We start from the raw sequence: 21,989 nt of genomic DNA on the forward strand, positions 1-21,989 counted from the left end.
TAATGGGGTAGTCATGAGCTGCAGCTAGACAAAGGGAAACTTCATGCTCACCCAAGAGATCAGCACTGAAGCAGGTGGGCTGGTGGATATCTGATGATTCAGAGTGACTGGGGCAAGTGTTACAGCCCTCATTCAATACGTCCTGCAGGATTTCTTTCTCCTCCTGTGGGGCTTGTCTCAGACTGGAGGGATAAAGAGTACAATTAAACGAGAGGATTAAATATGAGTCCCAGTTAGTCTAAATAGAGGCCTAAGGGAGTGGTCACAGAAGGGCAAGAGGGTACTCCTTTCAAAGAGAAAGAAAATGATCCTCCTAGGATGTGGGCAGGGTGCACATGTCTTTATGACAGGAGATAGGAAGAGGGGCTCAATCTACTGACTAGAAAAGAGCTGAGGACAGACACTCCACTCTCCCTGTGTGATACAACCATGAGCCACAGCATACACAGAAAATGGACTTTATGTGTGTGTTTGTGCGCACATTTGTATATGTGTGTGTGTGTGTGTGTGTGTGTATTCCCCCCACCCAAGGCTATGACATGCCAGACAAAAAGTCTTATCAACCAGAAAGAAATCCGATATATATCTCATACTCAATGGACCCATATAAGACAGGAGATGTAGATTCCGTGAGGTAAAAAAAAAAAAAAAAAATTTAGTTAGTTTGATTACTTCTAGTTGGATACAGACAGGAACCACAAGAAAAGAAAAACACCTCCTTAAAAGATGGACTTCTTCCATGGTTGAGGAATGCAGTCATACCAGCAGCTTGTGTTTGCCTTTGCATGTGAATAGTGTGGACTCTTTGTACCTCTTGGTTTGCTCATCTGGGGACCCTCCTCATATTTAACCCATCCTCTTCCAGGCTCTTAACACTCAGTGTTACCTGGGAGCCAGTAATCCCTGTTCTTTTCCACTCTCCTCCTCTGCACCACTCCCTGAAATCAAATTCAGAAATGTACAGTCAGTCAATGAGTAGTTTCTACATCACTCACTACAAACACAGGGGAAGCCTGAACTCAATGGAGAATCATTAGTCCCAGACCTTTACCAACACGGCTGTTATATGTCTGTGGAACTGATATGGTACAGACTGGATTCTAATATAAGAGATTTGAGCTATTCTTGAGGATGAAAAGGCATTTTCATGTCTCCAGTAGACATCAGTAACTGGGAATTAACCTATGCCCACCCTACACTTCCCCGTAAACTAGAAGTTGCTATAGTCTTTGTGTTTCATTATTCTATTGTTAGTAAACTGAAGGCAAAATAACAATATCTTTACTTCTAGAAATGATGGATTTCCTTTTGATGAAAGAAAAGAGGAGAAAAAGTTTTGGGGAAAATCTTTTTCTCAGAGGGGAAACAGACAATCATACCTCACTTTAGTGACCATAAACCTATCTGCAACTTACGATATTTCTGGAACTCGTTGGCCAGGGTATACACGGTAGATTGACATAAGATGAATTTTTCTTCCAGATTACGGAAATTCAGTTTGTGTTCTTGTAATTCGGCTTGTAGTCCCCGTATGATTTCTTTCAATTTCATCTGAGGCTCTCCGTCAAGGTTCATTTCAGCCCCTCCATCAGGGGAAGGGCTGAAGAATACTGCCATGTTTGTACAGTAAATGTACAGCCAGGACCTGCAAAGAGGAAACCCAAACATGTTATGGGTTAAAAACAAGTGAATCCAAGAGCTGGATGCAGTGGCAAACGCCTATAATCTCAGAGGCTCAGAAGGTGAGACAGAAGGACCTAGAGTTAGAAGTCAGCTTGAGCAATGACAAGGTGCTAAGCCACTCAGTGAGACCCTGTCTCTTAATAAAATACAAAAAAGGGCTGCATATGTGGCTCAGTGTTTGAGTGCTTCTGACCCAAATATTTTAGAAAAATAAAATAACCCAAGTAGAATTCATTGGGATTAAGGGAAGACAGCAGCTGTCACGATTCACTTACTGTTGAGAACTAAGTACTCAGCAGTCCACAACACTTCAAACTCCTTCACCTTTCAAACAAGGATCCACACACCTGAGTCTATAGCATGGACTCAAGACAGAAATGAGGAGGTAGGGCTGAGTGCGCTAGGTAACAGTCTAACAGAATCAGAAGGTGGGAGATGTCATGGAATGTGGGAGCCTCTGCCTTCCAATGGCCTCATGATGGCTGACCCACTGGTTTCCTCAGAAGGTCACTACAGATGTAGACCACCACTCATTGGGCAGTCTCAGTACTTGTGTACCCTCATGGCAACGTTACCAACTTTTCTGTGTTCCCTTCTCCAAACACCATATTTCACATTACTCCTACAGGTATATCTTGAGAATCCTCGAAGTAAAAATGGTTTCCCAACAAGTTAAAATTATCTACAGGACTACCCAGTGGTCACCTCACTATTTCCTTAATAATAAAGTGGATCATAAGGCTTTTCCTCAAGGGAACAATGCAAAACTGTCAATGTAACATAGTCATAATGTTCTTCTCTGAATATGCAGCCATTATTTCAAAATCCACTAAAAATACAGAACAAAGAGTAAACCATGAGTGTTTGAAATTGTGTTCTGCACTTTCTTAATATTATTTTGTTATACTCCATTTTTATTGTGGCCTCTTTTCTCTCACTGGGACATCTGTTGGTGTATAGGACTCTGAAGGAATTCCTCATTTATTACAAAAGTTCCAATTGGCTCAGGCAATAGGAACATGGAAAGGAGAATAGAAACATGGACGACAGCCATGCTAAATCTCTGTGAACCCTCAACTGTGGGATGCTCATTGGGAAGAAAATTTCCAGATCCCTCTTACTAAGTCCAAAGCAGATAATGTCCAGTTCTGACTCTGCTCTTCATGGCAATCTTCCCTTCACTAGGTCAGGCTACTGGTGTCTGTAATCAATGTTCTCACCTACTGAGAACCATGGCTGAATCTGAAGCAGATACGTTAAGCTCTTTTCAGTAAGGATTGGATACTCTTCCTAGCATGCTGCAGGGAAATGAGCCCAGTGCTTTATCTGTAGGACCTCAGCAAATGCATTCATTTGCTTTAACCCACTTATAATGTAAGTTCTCTAGATACATGGAGATTTTACATTTTACACACATCACAGGATAAACTGAGGAGCAAAGCAGGGGAGTTAGTTTATTCTGCTTCTATGAACACAAGAGTCATGGACTCTCATCCACTTGAATGTCAGAAAGCCTGGCTTTTAGCCCCACCTTCCTCCCTTTGGACTGCAAACCTGAAAATTACTTCAATTATTTACCTGCATTTGAAATGAAGTTTGAGTAAAAACAAGAGTTGAACTTTGAGGAATGACAATATTAGTTTGTTTTGAAGTGGATAGAAAATGCCGAGGTCTAGAGAAAACATCAGGATAATCTTCGCAAGGAAGAACTTATGTGTCTAACTTATCCTGCCTCTTTCTCCAGCTCGCCAGAACATACTCAGTATCTGTTGATATCATCAAAATCATCTTCAGATCTTGAGAATATGGATTTCTATGAGCCAAACTGGAGAGCAGGTGTTGGTCTGAGAAGTCATACATCATTATGCTGGGACCTGTTGGAAGCAACCAGTAGGGGGATCAACCTGACTACCAACATTTTTTGATACAGCACTGGCTACACTCACCAATGAGTCCACTATCAATTCTTTCACTTGCTGTTTACAAGACTGACAGTTCTGTAAAAGCTAAGATTATGTTTGACCCATCTCTGTGTTCAGTTTCCAGTGGGGCCCAAGCACTGAAGCACCTGGCAGGATACACTCAGTGAATGCATAAAAGTGGTTGCATACCACAGTTATTACAATGAAGTCCTTTACAGTGTCATCTAAAGCCTTCTAGTTAGTGTCCCCTTCAATGAGTCCACAGTGCCACATACGGAGTCCTGCACATAACTCTGCATGTGAAGAAGAGAAAACTACCCTAAGGACACTTTGTTTCCCACCTATAATCCACATTGCACTCTAGGGTTTGTAATCTGTGCTTCTGTCAGTTTTAATTTTTTAAAAATTTTTAATTTGTATAAAAGTTAAAGGTTGACTGAAGAAAAGACTTACACATTGACTTATGCTTGTTCTAAAAGGTAGGTCTTAGAAAAGCATCCATGTGCCAGTGATTTACGAAGACCATGCCTCCCAGGAGAAAGAGGGAGTGGATCTGAGGGAGCTGGGAAGAAAAGGCAAAACAGCCTGCAATGTGTGTGATTCAGGGACAGCATCATGTGTTTAAAGGATAATTTTCGTAATATTTGGACACTGAATTGGCTCTGCATCAGTGTGGCAGTTACAAAGAAGAGCAGGACAGCAGCTTTGGATACAGAAAAGTGTTCAGAGTGAAAACCACAGGAGTGAGTCAATCTTATGCATAACTAAAGTTGAATTTTACACTCTCCTATCAAGTGAATATAGCTTCCTGCATGTAAAAAGTCCCAGAGAACTTGTGCCTTCTAGTCCTCTTCCTGTCAATATTTTCACATCATATGATATACTGGTGTTGTTTGTGTACCTGCTGTTCTTGCTATGGCAGAACTGTCCAGGATCTTGGGATAACACTGCAGAAAGAAGTTATTCATGTCATTCTCATTTTAGTTCTTTCAAAGGAACAACTGACTTTTTTTAAGGGAGAAAGTCCCCAAGTCTTCTCAGACAGATGACAAAAATGCTCACCAGAAAACAGGCCATACAGAGTGGTTTAGCAAAGTAAACCAGTGACACCAGCAGACGGTTTTTACCTTTGCAGCTATTTTGGCCTGTTTGTGTGCTCCATTTTGTCTGATAATTACCCTCCCATGATGATTCCCTGGGGGCCAGTGATTCAAGTGATGCTTTTCTTCATCATGATGCTCTTCACTATTTCCTACAAACAAATTTATTAAAGCCCCTTTAGATATTAAGCAGTTCTACCAAATTCGTTAAAAACACAGTAGCCTATCATGGCACAGAGAAATTACTGGTATGAATTTAGAAAGATCTCATTCATTACTTTAAAGAAATGGCCTGCCCAGGTATTCTTATCCATGAAACAGAGTAGTCCCTGTAAAATAGATCTCATGAGCAGCATGCTAGTTGGTTAACTGGGCAGAGGGAAAAATGTCTTTTTCTCCCCACATGAACAGAAACTGCAGAAAATTGGTAAACTTTGGGAAGCTCCAGCTGTACCTACCTGATGTTACATGGTTGCTTCCCAGGCACAGTGATTTACCTCCCAATATGACTTTCATAGAAAACATACTCATTCCTCTTCAGGGACCCTATCCCATGACACTCCATGCATCTGCGAACTACACAGGACCCTCCAGGCCTGCTTTTATCACTTAACAAGGGAAAATTCTCTCCTTTTCACCTCTTTAGTATTGCAGTGTACCCTACATCCCACCCTCAGATTTTACTACTTCAACTCCCTAAAACAAACCCTGGGAGTGACTTTCGAAAATACACTCATAAACATTCTCCATTTGAATGCTACAGTTATCATGCAATGTGCATTAAGCAATATTTCTAAGAGGAAACATAAACCAGAAAGGATAAATCTCCCTTGGCCCACAATTAAATCAGCCTGCAAATTCCTTAAAAGTTTTCTTTCTTAGGCCACGCTCTTTTCAATTTCACAAACTTGCACCTGTAACACGATCTTTCCTGAAACTATGCTAGGTAGTTGCTGCCTGCTATCTAAAAGGCACATGCCTGATCTAGACAGGAACAGTGTTGGGATAGTATGACCTCTACCTACTGGAAGAATCTACTGTCCTCCCACTGAGCCAGTCCTCATCATTCAAGACTACACACAAAATGCAGATACCAGGAGAGCAGGTACAAATATCACTTGCCTAATGGAATCTCTCATAAACTGGGCACTTTGGAGCAGCTTCCTGTGAGCAGGTCCTCTGGGCACCTTACAAAATGCTCTGCCAGCTTGCACTCCTCAGCCAGTTGCTTTTCCTCTCTCTTTTTTTAAAATAATTGTAGATGGATGGTTTTATTTGTTTATTTCTTTATGCCTTTGTTTGTTTTTTTTTATGCAGTGCTAAGGACTGAACTAAGTGCCTCGCTCATGTTAGTCAAGCACTCTGCCACTGAGCTACAGCCCCATTCCATAACCTTTTTTTGTAAGCAGTGTACTCACTAGCCACATCCAGAGTAGAGTAAACCACATGTTTCTCGGAGAGGGAGGCTGGACTCTTGCTTGGGAGGCCAACGGAGTGAGACAAGTCATGACAGCTGGAATGAGTCAAAAGCACCTCATTCAAGTTGACTTTCATGGGAATTTGAGAAAGGGTGGAGTGTGAGAGAGGGCTTCAGGTGCTCAGTTCATTGGTTAGGTAACATTGCTGGTGAGGAAGGAGACTCATCTATCCCTATGTGGTTCAGGCCTGTCATATCACAATGACAGCAATAACAAACAGTACAACCCCAGAGTCTTTTCTTACACATTCCTTGAACAAGTTCTAATAAATCAAAGTTCCTGAGGCATTATTGATTCCAAAAGATGTTGGGCATTCAGGCCTTGTTCTTTAATATTTTGATTTTATATGACTTTGGTGTGGTTTGGTCACATTTCTTGCTATGGAATTCAACAAAACCAACAAACTCAGGCCTAACCCACAGAAAATGATGTGTGTCTCCTCCTAACTGCCTTTTGCATAGGAGAGCACAGTGGTTCACTGTGACTGAAGGAAACTTGACTTTAACACCAGGAAGAGACTGTCTCTAGGTTGCTAAGGTAAAAACTAATGGAAGGTAGAAACCAAGAAAAGAAACAAGAGGCCCCCTTCCTGGTTACCAGAATGGATGGAATAAGTACATTCTGTACTTTTGCTCTTCCTTGGGACTTGCAATCTCAAGATATCACCATTACATTCATTATCCATGACTTGCACATTTACCTGGAGTGCACTGGCTCTTTTGCTTCAGATTGCTTTAAGTTTCTGCAAATATACTCAGACAAAAAGAATAACAACAAAAACTTATCCTTATGTCCTGTTACCAACCCGGTACCAATTTATTCACAGGGTGAGTGTATTCTTTATGTGATGAAAGGAAACTCTGAGGAGTACACTCAAGGAACTCTTGGGGTGTATCTTCTGAGAAATGGAAAGGTGTCCTTTCCTTAGTCACTGGTCAGATATCCCTTGTTTGGTCAATTAATAGCATCATACTCTATTTTTTGAATCTGGTGATCAGCTGAGACTATTCATTATCCCAATGATCAAGAAAAACTTAAAGACTGGCTTGTAGAACACTTTCTTCAAGACTCAGACCTTACTCCAGAAGCTAGTTTCTTTGTAGATTTGAGATTATTTACAGGGACTGAAATAATGTGTGGGATCTATAGACCTTCCTTGAGGAAAGATCTTTTGTGCTACTGAGCAAACAGAATAATTTCTATTAAAGGGAGTGGAGTGTGTCAGGGTCCAGTCCAGGCCTTAAGGAATAATTCTAACACATTCATGAGGGACCATACAAACAATATCTCCCATGATACAATCAAGAGCACTAACTTATTTGTACACTCACCAATCCTCAAAGTAGACTTACTGTTCAGGATCAAAAATTAGCAAGGACATTATAGGAGAGATCACCTGTTACAGCTTGGAGGAACGAGACCATGCAGATCTCTGCTCCACACATGAATCAGTGGTGCCTGTGGGACTGTTGCAGTCTCCACAACCACCCCACTCTGGTTATTCTTGTGTTCACCATCCTGAATTTTCACTGAACCCCAACAGAAATCTAACTGATATCAGTATAATTCTCTCTTAATGAACTACTCCCAAGCTGCACCAAGAGAAGTGACTTCATACTCACTAAGAGGTCAACACTGGAGCAGGGAAGTTGGTGGATATCAGGCAGTTCACAGTAAATGGAGGATGTCTTATGGGTCTCATTAATGAGTCCTTAAGGGCTTCTTCCACTTCCTCCTTTTCCTCCTGTCCCTCTTTTTCAGTCTGGTGTGATGAAGTGTATGGTTAAATCAAGAAAGTCAGATGCAAGAGTCCCAGGTGGTTCTCAAAGAGGCCTAAGGGAGTGGTCACAGAAGGTCAGGGGAACTACCTTCTAAAAGAAAGAAACTGGTCCACCTAGGATAATGGCAGAGTGCTGCTGCTTTCATGGCAGAACATAAAAGAAGATGCACTGACTAGAAAATGAGCTGAGGATGATGGATTCTCAATGCTCCCTATTTGATACAAGCAGGACCCACAACACACACAGAGAACACAACAGTGGCTCCAACTTTTCTATAAATTACACTGATTTTTACATACTTCAGAAGTCAATGCACTTGAGACACTGCAGAATCCAAGAGGTTTTGTGCATTCTAGGATTCTTTCTCTATATATTGTGAATAGATATCATTTTTTTCTGGTTCCTTGGTATGAAATCCCTGCCAATATGCTACAGCCAACCATGCATAAACTAGATATACATTTCATCCTCAATTTATCCACAGAGAGTATAGACATAGATTCTGAGTTTAAAAACTTTAGTAAAGCTGATTATTTCTACCCTCATAAAGCCCAGCATAGGAGAGTTCCCCCCTCAAAAAAAATCTTCTCAAATAAATGGGTGAATTTAGTGTGTTACTTTAAAGCTGAAAAGGATAACTTGGGCTGTAGCCATAAAAAAGACTTGGTGAAACTAATAAGAGCAAAAAAATTACAGCAAATTGTTGGAAATTGGCTCGTAAATTCGAAGTAATAATGCAATACCTTTCTTCCATCAATCACTCGATCAATGTACCTATATTTATACATAGGTGCGAGTGTATACATACATATATACAAATACACAGGTATTATATTTTATATCATATTGTGTACTTAGTTTTCAAATATGAATTAAAGCCAAATTTTGTTTTATAGATTTTGTTGTTAAAAATGGAAGTGTATTCTTTATTTCTCATTTGAAAAAAACAAATAGAACTTAAATCATATTAGATAACACATTATCCTTTACTTACACTTATCCTTATCCTTTACTTACACTTATCCTTGTCCTTTACACCATGTGAACTATTAGGTAGTAACCAAAACATCTCTATTACACTTAACTAATTTTTCAACAATTATCTGTAAGAAAGATATTACACCGAACATAGCTACAAAAAGGAAGTTATATAAGCGTAATCTTGAATAATTACATTAAGAATGAGATTTATTTATGTATACAGTTATTCAAAACAATTGTTTAATATTTTTTTTCATTTTATATATGGTTGTCCTTGATGTGTACAGAATGGTTCCTGGAATTTTACTAATGTGAACTGATGCTCAAATCCCTTAAACCATATGGAATAGTATTTCCATATAATATACACACACACTTCCTGGTACTTTCAGTCATCTATGGATTCTTAATAAATCAAATACAATATAAATGGTATCTAAATAGTTTTCATACTGTATTGTTTGAGGAATGACAAATAAGCCTGTACATATTTTGTACAGCTGCAGCCATGAGAGGCCTGACTACATACATAGTAAATGATCTGCAGTTGATTGCAGCCACAGATGTAGAAACTGCAGATACAAAGGACTCAAATTGCTTTAAGACAATTTGGTTTCTGGCAGATATATAATCTCTCATATTTCTTTGAAGGACTCACAGACATATACTACACAGTATTCACACCAAACTAGAATGCACTGAATGCAAAGATTATTGTTTTATGAAGAACTAAAAATTCAGTTTGTCAACAAAACATTGTTCTATGTGTGAATGCATATTTTATCTATGAAAGTACACAGCACCACTTTTATTAAAACATGCCGCAAACTAATTAATCTACTTTAGTGCTCCATACCAATCTTATCAAAGTCTTTGTTTAACACTATCTTCTTTTCTTGGTAAAGTGACTAGATCAATTGGATTCAGTGTTCCAAATAATCAATTAACATTATGACAAATCAAATTTTTACAGTAATGTGAAAAGAATAAAGTGTGGACTGTATCCATTCTTGTATTTTTCTTTTTTTGGTCTTGTCTTGACAATGAGTCTCTGAATATTATTTAATGACATTAGAAATCATGTTATATTTAGAATGAAATAGTCTGGGCTTAAGCCACTTCATGAAGGTTAAAAAGACAATTTTAAAATAACAACTTGAATAAAATGGATACTAAGATAATTAAAAAATTAATGAGAGCAACTAAGAATAGAGTAGGGAGGAAGAGCAGGAAGAAAAGATTGACATTAAACAGAGGCACGAGATGGGAGGGAAAGAGAGAGAAAAGTGGAATTGCATGGAAATGGAAAGAGACCCTCATTGTTATAAAAAACTACATAAAAGAGGTTGTGAGGGGAATTGGAAGGAAAATAAGGAGAGAAATGAATTACAGTAGATGGGATAGAAAGAAAAGATGGGGGGGAGGGGGACAGTAGAGGATAGGAAAGGTAGCAGAATACATCAGTCACTAGTATGGCATTATGTAAAAATGTGAATGTGTAACCTATGTGATTCTGCAATCTGTATTTGGGGTAAAAATGGGAGTTCATAATTCACTTGAAACTATTGTTCGAAGTATGATATGTCAAGAGCTTTGTAATGTTGTGAACAACCAATAAAAAAAAAAATTGTGTAGGCAGATCTTAGAAAACTTATGGAATATTCATGAACTATATGCAATTATAGTTTATAAAACCAATTTACATGGCATAAAATTCAGGCCATGATAACCAGTAGGTAATATGATTGCTCCCCAAGGGAGAAATAGGAATGAAGTTTAGCATCACAATAACTGACTGAAACAGACTCATAATACTATTTCCATTGTGAAAATAGAATTGAACTATTTTATTGGGGGAGATTAATTAAGCATTGTGAAGTATATAGAGCACCTGTACTTAGTTTTAATTAAGTATTATTGATTTGAAGTTTACCTGGTGAACTTCCAAGTACAAACTCCAGGAAAATGAGGAATTTAGCAATACAATCTTAAACAACTTAGTGTACACAATGTGGGAGAAATGGTGAAATAAAATCTAATGGGCTAATCGAGAATTTTGGTTATTGCACTGATAAAATATATAGAAATTTTTTGGCTCAATTTAAAATAATTTGGAAAATAGTAGAGCAGAGGTCAAAACAAATTGCTTTACAAGTCCTCAATCAATGCTTGTGACTCTGAGCCAATAGAAATCAGGGACATAAATGCTAAATAAATGTCAAAGATGACTTTTTAAGTTTGCCAGAAATTGTAATTGTAGGTCAAGAGTTTGGAACATTTTTCTTCTGCCACACACAATTAATTAGATATCCTTAACAGTTTGCTATAAATGCTTTGGGCAGGGCATTATGCATAGGAGTTAAAAGAGGAGAATTAATGATGGTAAGTGATTTATATTTCAGATAGAAAACCTGTCACTTCTGTTGTTACTAAGAGATAAATAGCATAAAGTTTTTAAATTATGAATTTAGAATACACCTTAAGTTGCCAAACAGTAAGAAGAGTTTAGGCTTAACTGTTGCCCATTTTAGGAAACTGCCAAAAACTTTTGCTCCCTCTGAAACAAATATTTTTATAGTCCTATAAAAGTAAAAATGTGTAACTTGATGATTGATCAAATAGAACGTTAATCTGGTTTAATTTTACTGCTTTAAATACTAAAATGAAAACAAATAATTGTCATTCAGTCAGACATATGCTCCTTTTTTAAATAATTGTTTTACTATGTAAATAGATGTGTATATGTGTGACAATATGTATATGTGTGTATATATATGCATGCATGTAGGCATATATAAATATGTACCTATATTATCACACTAGTAATATATTCACTTATAGATATTGTATCTGTGATGGCTCTGCACTGGCTCTGAACTGTCTTTCATCTTTCATTCACTGTTGTATTGAGATGTTCAGGATATCTGGGCAGGATTAGTCCAATGTTTGTCAGGAAGAGAGTCAAAGTAAACTCCCTGAATCACAAAGAACACAATCCTATGATCCTAGCTATTTTATCTTAATGCTGGAATGAAATCAGAGAAGAAACTTTACATATATTTATCAAGTACATGATATTTTGCCTTCAGTCCTTTATTGAATTAAGTACAGCTTGTCTAACAATTTTATCTTTTGTTTAAACTATGAAATTTAGAAAGCCAAATTATTTTTCAGTAAAAATTATTGGAAATTTCCATTATATTTAGAAAAGAAAAAAATGTAGCTACCTGGAAATCCTTTCAGAGTCTGTACATTATTCTAATAGCTTTTTTCAACTCTTAACATTCTAAGTTTTATGTCAGAAATTTGATAAAAGTGAGAAAAAAGTTTGGGCTCCAATCATTCAGGTCAATTTAATGTTCAGAATTCATTAGTAACATAGATTGTATATCCATGTATTTGAAAGACTGAAAGCTCTTCAGAAAGATTTCACCTGTGATAACTTTAAATGCTTTAGAAATGAGGTCACTTTCAATCTTAATTTAAGAATTTCTAGTTGATAACAATACTGAGAAGCAATAATATGGAAAGAACAAAGAAGGAGCAGAATCAGAAAGTATGAATTAAAATTTCCTTATATGATCATTCCAATTATATCTGTCAATTGAAAAGTGGTTTAATAAATTAATGACAAAGATTTCCTTTATATGGCATGAAATCCTAACTTTCTCAGTTCGAGGGGTACAACCTGGACTAGATTTAAATTATTCTTTCCCATCTAAGTCTTTCTGATGTGGAGGTTTGAAAAAAAAATGCAATCATTGAGTTACTGCTGAGATGGATAGCTACTAATCTGTGGAGAAATATACAATTTGTTCCTTTAGATGATGCAAAATTGATTTAGGGAATAATGAAACTTAGCAGCAGAGGCAAGCCTGGATGAGGGGTGAAAACAGACTGTAGAGAAGAGAGCTTTAGGGCAGAGTTTTCTTCTATTAGATGCAGGGTCTCTGGTTTATTTCCTATGTGCTTGATCCATTTTAAATTCTGTTTTGTGCATGGTGAGAGATAGGGGTTTAATTTCACTTTGTTGCATATGGAGTTAGGAAAGCTCAAATCCCAAATTTAGTAATATAAAAGGTATACATTGCATGGCTCAATGTAACAAAAATACTCAACATATAAGTTTGAATAAATAACTGATTCACTTATCCAAAATTTATTTCCGAAAAATGACCAAATTTTTTTTCTTTTTCAGTTAGCATTTGACCTTTTTATAGTTTGCATATCCTTTATTTTCATTTCATTCTCACAAAAGTCTTACAAAGTAAGTACAACAGGTAGTTGAAAGTTGAGTTTACCAAAAAAACAATCAAGATCCAGATAATTTAAATCCCTATAGTCATAACTAGTAAAGTGAGGAGTCCTATATTCAAACCTAGAGTTTCTAATAATGGGACCAGTCGGTCTCAGAGTATGGCACTCAACTAACAGAATCTGGGAATTTTTTTCCAGTATGAGTGCATTTGATCTTTAAGAACCATTTTAAATGACATTTCTAAATTAAGTATTAAAGTAAAAGAAGTCTTAAGGTAAGTAAATTGGATATGCCTGACAATTTACCCACTATGCACTTAAAGCAGGTACTCCCAAATCAAAAACAAACAACTTAACATAAAAATATTTTGAATAAAACTGTTAATTATTACTTCTATGGTTATTAAAGCTTTACTTCAAACTAGACCACTTAACATTAAATTTGTCTTTCCAAAGGAGGCCAATTTAATAAACAAAATAGTAACAAAATATTAAGCTTTTACATAAAAAGTAAGAGTAAGACACAATTAGAAACAAAGAATATACCACAGCCTTGTCTTGTTTGTAGTGTCTGGAGCTTCCAAAGCATATCATAAGTCATTATAACTTAGAAATGCAAAAATAAAAAGTTACTTGGATTTTGTTTGTTCAAAGCATGCTTTGTTAAAGCTGCAGATTACCTTTTCAATACATTGGTGTTACAATAGTAGATGTGAATGATTAATTAAAAGTTTAATGCCTGATTACGAAGAAAGAAAAACACAGCTTTAAAAAAAAATTGAAAAAAGACACTATGGGGTTAGAAACGATGGTAGAGGGGCTGGGGTTGTAGTAAAGTGGTAGAGCACTGGCCTCACATGTGTGAAGCTCTGGGTTCAATCCTCAACACCACATATAAATAAATAAATTAAAGAAAGATATTGTGTCCAAGTATAGCCCCCCCAAAAAAATAAATATTTACAAAAAAGAAAAAGAAACAATGGTAGAATGATTTGGCCATTACTAATGCATGGGCCCACATGATTACATGATTTGTGTAAATCTGCTTCCTGGACAACCAGATGAAGGAGAAATTACACTTCACTGATTTGGGATGTGTCAAAGTGCATTCCACTGTCATGTGTAACTGATCAGAACAAGTGAAGAATATATTTGAACAAATTAAAAAGCAGAAAGCAAGCTTACCAAAGTTCTGGGGCTGGTGTAAGTAGCAGATGATCCTCTGCTGTCTGCATGTGTGGAAATTCTGGCTGGTGCATGGGTCCTGGTCACAGGTGCTCGTGTCTTGATGCCAACAGCAATCCTTGTGTGCATGCAGGCATGTGTGTAAACACAGACAGCAGCTTCCACTTCGAGGGTCCTGAGGGCCATAGGGCACCTCGCTGGGAGATGTACATCAACCAATGTCATTCAGAGCCCTGCCAGATATATGTTCCCCATGATAAACAAAAACTAAATAATTTACAACTAGAATGCCCACACCACACAACATTCTCAACAAAATATTTCATGAGGATGAATTTAAAAAAACTGGAAAGGGAGGATCTACACTAAATAAATAGTCAATCAAACTAAAAACTAAGGCACATTAATAACCAGATATAATTCAAAATGAGTGGGAACCCAGATCATACCTCAATAATAAACTTAAATATTAACAGCCTGAACTCATCAATCAGAATATGCAGATTGGCAGATTCATTTCATGGGGAAAGACATCCACAGGCTGTGGGTGAAAGGATGGGAAAAAACATCACATTAATAGTGTAAACAAGCTGGGGTTTCCATGCTCATCTCAGATAAAGTAGACTTCAAGTCAAATTTAATTGGAAGAGACAAAGAAGGATATTTCATACTTCTTAAGAGAAGTATTTATGAGGAGGACATAACAATTATAAACATTTGTGTCCCAAAAAATGGACCTCTGCATGTATCAAACAAATCCTTCTCTATTTCAATAGTAAAATAGACCATAACACAATAATACTGGGTGACATTAACACACCTGTCTCACTACTAGACAGCCCTTCTATACAAAAACTAATGAAAAAACTATAGAGGGACTTGGGTTGAGGCTCCATGGTAGAGCACTTGCCTAGCATGTATGAGGCACTGGGATCAATTCTCAGCACAGCATATAATATAAAATAAATAAAATAAAGTTCTAAGAAGTAAAAATAAATATTTTTAAAAAAGAAACCACACAATAATACAATAATTTATACTTAATAGAAATATATAGAATATTTCATCCATTAACGAGTAAATACACTTTCTTTTCATCAGCACTTGTCTTCTTCTCTAAAATAGGCCATAACTTACACTGAAAAGCAATTCCTAGTAAATACAAAAAAAGCAAAGAAATTACCCTGCATTCTATCATATTAAAATGGAAGAAATTAGAAATCAGCGCTCAAGTAAAAAACAGAAGCTACTCTACCAAAGGGAGACTACATTATACATTATTTAATGAGGAACAGATAGTCAAATAAATCAAGGATGAAATAAAAAAAATTGTTAAAGGTAAATGAGAACACTGATAAAACATATCAAAATCTCTGGGACACTAGGTAGGCAGTACTAAGAGGAAAGTTTACTGCACTGTGCACGAATAAAGGACCTAACAGTACATCTCAAAACCTGAGAAAAAGAAGAACAAATCAATACCAAAAGCAATAGAAGATAGAAACTAGTTAAAATCAGGAAAGGCAGCAGAATACAACAGACACTATAAACATGGATGTATAACCAATGTGATCCTGCAATCTGTTCACATGGTAAAAATAAGAATTCATAATCCACTTGAATCAAATGTATGAAATATGATATGTCAAGATCATTGTAGTGTTTTGAGCAACCAATAAAAAATAAAAATCAGAGCTGAAATCAATGAACTCTAAAGGAAAAAAATTGAAAAATTGACAAAACACAAAGTTGGTTCTTTGAAACAATGAATAAAATACATAAACCCTTGGCCATGCTAACGAAGAGAAAAAGAAAACTAAGATTACTAAAAAAGAAGATGAAGCAGGTAATATCACAATGGACATGTCTAAAATGCAGAAGGAAATTAGAAACTACTTTGACAATTTGTACTCCAAAAAAAAGGAAAATATAGAATACATAAATAAATTCCTAGAGTCATAAGACCTACTCAAACTAAATGAGGAGGTCATACACAATTTAAATAGATTAATTGCAAGTAATGAAATAGAAAACACCATCTAAAGCCTACCAACCAGTCTGGGGTTGTGTGGTAGAGTGCTTGCCTGGCATGTGTGAGGCACTAGGTTTGATTATCAGCATCACATAAAAAATAAACTAAAGGCATTGTGCCTATCTAAAACTAATAAAAATATATTTTAAAAAGCCTACCAACCAAGAAAAGTCCAGGACCAGACAGATTCTCTGCTAAATTCAATGAGACTTTCAAAGAAGAATTAACACCATACTTCTCATAGTATTCCATGAAACAGGAAAAGAGGGAAGCCTTCTAAACTCATTCTATGAGACTAACATCACCCTGATACCAAAACCAGACAACGACTCTTTAAGAAAACTTCAGACTAATATCCCTGATGAACATATATGTAAAAATTCTCAATAAAATTCTGACAAATTGCATACAAAAAATATTAAAAACATAGTTCACCATGATCAAGTGGGGTTCATCCCAAGGATCCAAGGTTGGTTTAATATGCAGAAATCAATAAATGTAAATCATCATATGAATAGACTTGAAAACAAGAATCATAGGATCTCAATAGATGCAAAAAACAGCATTTGACAAAATACGGCACACTCTCATGTTCAAAACACAAGAAAAATTAGGAATAGTAGAAACATACCTCAACATTGTAAAAGCTATCTATGCTAAACCCAAGGCCAGCATCATTCTAAATGGAGAAAAATTGAAAGCATCCCCTCTCAACACTAAAACAAGACAAGGATGTCATCTTTCACCACTTCTATTCAACATCATCCTTGAAACTCTAGCCAGAGCAATTATAAGAAAGAAGTTAAAGGAATACAAGTAGGTATAGAAGAACCCAAACTATCCCTATTTGCTGATAACATGATTCTGTATCTAAAAAAATCCAAAAAACTCCACCAGAAAACTTCTGAAACTACCAGATGAATTCAGCAAAGTCAGAGGATGTAAAATCACCACCCATAAATCAAACGCATTCTAGTACAGCAGTGATGAATCCACTAAATGAGAAATTATGAAAACTAGCCCATTCACAACACTCTCAAAATAAAATAAAATAAAATACCTGGGAATCAATCAAACAAAAGAGGTGAAATGCCTCTATAATGAAAAGTAAAGAACATTAAAGAAAGTCAAGAAAACTAAGAAGATAGAAAGATCTCCCATGATCCTGGATAGGCAGAATTATTACTGTCCAATATGCTCTACTACCAAAAGCATTATATAGATTTAATGCAATTTCTATTAAAATCACAATGACATTCTTCATAGAAATATAAAAAGCAATCATGAAATTTCTTTGGAAAAATAAGAGACCCAGAATAGGCAAAGCAATCTTTAGCATGAAAAGTAAAGCAGGAGGCATCACCATACCAGACGTAAAACCATACCACAGAGCTATAGTAACAAAAACAACATGGTACTGGCACCAAAACAGACTTGTAGGTACAGAATAGAGGATGTTGGGGTTTTTAACTTCTTCAATGCACTCCATCCCACAGAGAGGCTTAGGAGAACAGGCCCCAAACTGGAAGGTTCAAGAAAGGTGAGGGTCCGCCAGCCGCCCACCCAGCCCTCCCCACTGGAGGACAATCAGAAGCACCAGGGAGACCAGTCAAAGCAGGATCTCCTTTATTGAGGAAGTACACACAGCTAATATAATGTGCAGGAGCCAATCAGGATAAAGGTCAGAGGGGTAGAGCAAGTTCACATGTCATGCCCTACAGAGGACACAGAGACAAACCCACATAAATACATTATCTCACATTAGACAAAGATGCCAAAAACTTTCATTGGAGAAAAAAATAGCCTATTCAACCAATAGTGATGGCAAAACTGGGAATGCACATGCAGGACAATGAAATTAAACCTCTCTCTCTCACACCATGCCCCAAAGTCAACCCAAAGTGCATCTAAGACTTAGCCACTAGAACAGAGACCCTGTACCTAACAGAAGAAAAAGTAGAAACAAATCTTCACCATGTCATCCTAGGATCAGACTTCTGTAACAAGACCCCAGAAGTGCAAGAAGTAAAATTAAGGATCAATAAATGGGATGGATTAAAATAAAAAAGATTCTTAGCAGCAAAGGAAACAATAATGTGAGAAGAGAGCCTAGAGACTGGGAGAAAATCTTTACCACATGTACCTCTCACAAAGCACTGATCTCTAGGATACAGAAAGAACTAAAAAAAACTTAACACCAAGAACACATATAACCCAATCAATAAAGGAGCTAAGAAAATGAACATACACTTCACAGAAGAAGAAATACAATCGATCAACAAATGTATAAGAAAAAGTGTTCAACATTTATAGCAATTAAAGAAATGCAAATCAAAACTACACTAACACTCCATATGGGGGGAAAGATACACTCATACATTGCTGTGGGGACTGCAAACTGTATGACCACAAGGGAAAGCAGTACGGAGAATATTCTGAAAACATGGAATGGAACCACCATTTGACCCAGCTATCCCATTCCTCAATTTATATCCAAAGGACGTAAAATCAGCATACTGCAGTAACGCAGCCATATCAACATACACAGAAGCTCAATTCACAATAGCTAGATGTCCTTCAATAGATGAATGGATAAAGAAAATCTCAGATAGATATTCAATGGAATATTACTCAGCTTTAAAGAAGAATGAAATTATGGCATTTGCCAGTTAATGGATGGAGTTGGAGAATATCATGATAAGAGAAAGAAGTCAATACCCATAAACCAAAGGCAAAATGGTTTCTGGGACATGTGCATTTTAATTCAAATAAAGGGGAGGGCAGGGAACTAGAGAAGAATGGAGTTACCTTGTATTTGGCAGAGGGAAGTGAAGGGAGGGGAGGGAACATGAGGATAGGAAGGATAACAGAAGAAAATAGATATTATTACTTTATGTATATAGATATATATATATATATATGACTGCACGACCAATGTGATCCTACAACATGCATACTCAGAAAATGAGAAATTATATCCCATGTATAAATGATAACCAAAGGGCATGAATGCATTCCACTGTCATGGATAACTAATTAAAACAAATTAAAAACTTAAAAAAAGAGACACTGGAAAAGCAAACTCTCCTGCTGCCCCAGAGTTTTGCAAAATCTGTCACATTCCATTAATGGAAATGGATCTAACTTGCAGCACGTGCTCTATGGTACTCTGGACCTCTTCTATGGAGACAGTCACCATTTGACCCAGCTATCCCACTCCTTGGTTTATACCCAAAGGACATAAAATCAGCATACTGCAGTAACGCAGCCACATCAACGTTTATGGAAGCTCAATTCACAATAGCTAAATGTCCTTCAATAAATGAATGGATAAAGAAAATCTGAGAATCTTGAATGCTGAGAGGCCCAGCTAACACTGCTGAAGTGACTGCTGAGGTGGCTGCTCTGGCTGATGAAGGATGCCAGCTTATGTAGATGTGGATGGTGCCCTGATTTTGAACTATACCCTCAATGCAGGACCAGCTCTCGCTCAGCTAGCATTTAGGAACACAGAGTGGGGACCCTTTGGGTCTGTCAATGTCTGCAAAGTATGCATTGACAAAAGAGCAAGGTACAGTCTTTTTGCACATGAGGTGCACAGAATGAAAATGGCATGATATTGGCAGCAAAACACATACAGAGACCGATGGTACACAAGAAAGGACACAGAGACAATCTGACAAAAATAGTTATCTCACACTAGAAAAAGGCACCAAAATATACATTGGAGAAAAGACAGCCTCATAAACAAGTGGTGCTGGGAAAATTGGAAATCTATACCTACCAAAAAGAAATAAAAAGCATCTCTCTCATGCATAAAAATCAACTCAAAGCGGATCAAAGGTGGAGGCACTAGGTCAGAGACCCTGGGCCTGATCCTAGTACATGTAGCCCCATATTTCCACCATGTCGGCTTAGGAACGCACTTTGTTACTGGGACTCCTAAAGTACAAGAAGTGAAACCAAGAATGGATAAATGCAATGGATTCAAACTACAAAGCTTCTTCACAACAAAGGATACAATCAAGAACATGAAGAGAGAGCCTACACAATGGGAAAAAATCTTTACCACATGTACCTCAGATCAAGCATTATTCTCCAGAACACATTAAGAACTCAAGAAACCTAACATTCCTCCATATATCTGGTTTGGTGCCAGTACTCTTTCTGATTCATTCACTATGCTCTTACCCCTTGCCTCCCCACTCCCTTCACTCACTTGTGTTTTCTTAGGACTCTCCAAAAAGCTTTCTATAGTGATTGCACAAATGTGCAGTCTCACCAGCAACGTATGTGAGTACCTTTTCCCCCACATCCTCACCACCATTTACTGTTGCTTATATCCTTGATAACTACCATTCTGAGTGGAGTGAGATGGAATCTCAGTGTTATTTTGATTTGCATTTCTATAATGGGTATATACCTTCTTTGGCACATCAATTCCATTCACCAGTTCAGAAAGTGAGTTTAAGGAAAACCAATTAAGAGAGCAGTGAAGCTATCTGATATTTTTGGGCACTGATTAAGCATAACTATCATTTAAGTAGATGATATTTAAAATGCTTACTAACAAATTACAGCGTTGGAGGCATATTAAAAACAATTTAACTTTAAAATTGAGTACCTAAAAGAATAAGAAAACCCAGTTGCAGGTGCCCTCTTCCCTTTTTTGTAATACAAAGAACTTTGAACTTCTCAATGCAAGAAATTTGAAACAAATAACAGTATCGGAGTTTATATTTTCTTCAAGGACTAGAATTGTCAGAGAAATACCTGAATTTTTAATAGAAAAAATAAGGTTAAAGATTGGGCAGGGCAGTGGGTGTTCTTGGAACAAGTTTTTAGCAGGTAATTCTACCTCACTTACCTTTAAGACATATCAGAAGGAACCACTCTACATTTTATAATCCCATGTGCTTTCTAATGTATGTGATTTTGTTTCTCATCCTTCCTTCCTCTCCGGATCATTTCTATCTTCTGAAAAACAGCAAAACGAATGAAATGAAAATCTTCTCTGTGGTTTACATAGACAGCAGAAAATGAAAAAGGGTCATATCTATGTGGCATTTTGCAGCCAACAGAGGGAAAGTCAAACTCCCATAAAAGGTGGGGTGAGGGGCTGCTAAGAAGTCAACAGGCAGAATTCTATCAGATTTAGTCACTACCAAGCTCTCATATTACCTGACATGAGATAAAATATTGCATGCGCCCAGGTGCAGGGAGGGATTCAAGTACTAAGGGACAAAAACACTGACCTGATACCTCCAGAGCTCTCCAATGTCATCAGTCCTTTCAAAGCAAACAGGTTTTCCAAGACTTCATCCAGGCAGCCATTGACAAAACAGAGCCAACAGGCCCACCCAATCACAGAGATTCTTTTCTTGTTCATGGTCTTCAAGGATATTCACCTGGCTAGGACAATGTCACTTTTCCTAAAGAAAGAACAAGAGGCAGAAAGCACAAATCTGTCAACAGTTCTTAAGAATGACAGCTGCCATGGCACTCAAATAAATGCTGTAACAAGAGCTGACTGGGGAAGCCAGATTCAGTTGCCCTCTTTAGAAGAAATC

At 37.0% G+C, this 21,989-nt stretch overlaps 1 long non-coding RNA gene across 4 annotated transcripts; it reads right to left on the bottom strand.

Annotated features, from left to right (window-relative positions):
* Positions 1 to 1,420: 1,420 nt before the first annotated feature.
* On the bottom strand, positions 1,421 to 21,834 carry LOC144368301 (uncharacterized). 4 transcript variants are annotated; one of them, XR_013428105.1, is made up of 6 exons: positions 21,675 to 21,834; positions 21,287 to 21,396; positions 14,837 to 14,928; positions 14,388 to 14,620; positions 4,507 to 4,857; positions 1,654 to 3,557 (listed from the first exon to the last, which is right to left on the bottom strand). It is a non-coding gene; the product is annotated as an uncharacterized LOC144368301 (long non-coding RNA). The 4 variants fall into 4 exon arrangements; XR_013428106.1 differs by lacking the exons at positions 1,654 to 3,557; positions 4,507 to 4,857 and adding an exon at positions 1,421 to 1,645; XR_013428104.1 differs by having other exon boundaries at positions 1,654 to 4,857; positions 14,388 to 14,584.
* Between the last annotated feature and the right edge of the window lie 155 nt (positions 21,835 to 21,989).

The sequence above is a fragment of the Ictidomys tridecemlineatus genome, chromosome 11 (assembly GCF_052094955.1).
Source record: "Ictidomys tridecemlineatus isolate mIctTri1 chromosome 11, mIctTri1.hap1, whole genome shotgun sequence".
Classification (NCBI taxonomy): domain Eukaryota; kingdom Metazoa; phylum Chordata; class Mammalia; order Rodentia; family Sciuridae; genus Ictidomys; species Ictidomys tridecemlineatus.